Here is a 1,203-nt window from a genome sequence, read left to right as displayed (position 1 = left end):
GATTCAGCCACGTGGGAGGTCGCATCCCCACATTGCGAACCCTTCAGGAGGTCGCAGGGCCAGAAAACGACTTCTTTGAGAGGAGGTCGCAGGGCCAGGCAACGATCTCCTGATGATGAATCCTAGCCGCTCATTTTTTTTAATCGATGGTTGTGGATGCTTGATGATGAATCCTCACAAAATTTCACAAGGGAATTTAAGGATAATGCTTTGAAGAACAAGGTTATTTCTATGGGTAATAATTTAATTCTCACTTCTTATCATTAATTAAAAATTAAATTATGAAGTTTTATAATTAGTGTAATAATGCATTGTCTGCTGTTTTAATACAGGTTACTCAATCAATGAGTCTACATATCGATACTACCGCAGAGAAATTGGCATCGTAAACCCAGAAGCTTTGAAATGGTTAGACAATATACCGCGACAAGATTGGATTCAAGCATTTGATGGAGGTAGTCGTTGGGGTCAGATGACCACCAACTTTGTGGAGTCGATGAACGCAGTATTAAAAGAACCACGCAACTTTCCCATCATTGCTTTGGTCCAATCAACATATTATAAAACAAGTACACTATTTCCAACCATGGCAAAACAACACGCATCAATTTTAGCTTCTGGTAAGATATACACAGAAAAATGCATGACTTTTATGAAATCGGAAATACGTAAATCAAATAGTCATAGAGTCGATAGTTTTGATCGAAGCAACCATACTTTCATGGTCCACGAGACAGTAGTTCCAAAAGAAGGGCGACCAATTGGTCATTTCAGTATAAATCTTCCCAACAAGTGGTGCGATTGTGGAAAATATCAAGCTAAACATATGTCTTGTTCACATGTGATAGCAGCATGTTCTAGCATCAAATATGATTATTGGAGCCTTATATCTGATGTGTACAAGGTGGAAACAGTACTTAAAGTCTACAGTGAAGCGTTTCAACCGATACCAAACGAAGGACATTTATTGGCCACAATATGAAGATGTTAATGTGTGTCACAATCCACTAATGCAGAGACAAGAAAGGTCGTCCAAAGACCAAACACATTATAACAGAAATGGACTCTACGGATAGAGTCCCAAAAAAGTGCGGATTATGTCGGGTATCTGGTCATACTAAGAAACATTGTCCAAACGTTGCTGGCACATCTACTCAAAATTGATGTATTTTTTTTCTTTTAATTTAATGTAATTTTATTTTA

The sequence above is a fragment of the Cicer arietinum genome, chromosome 7, assembly GCF_000331145.2.
Source record: "Cicer arietinum cultivar CDC Frontier isolate Library 1 chromosome 7, Cicar.CDCFrontier_v2.0, whole genome shotgun sequence".
Lineage (NCBI taxonomy): Eukaryota > Viridiplantae > Streptophyta > Magnoliopsida > Fabales > Fabaceae > Cicer > Cicer arietinum.
The sequence above is the reverse complement of the archived record's forward strand: the minus strand, read 5'-3'. Positions refer to the sequence as shown.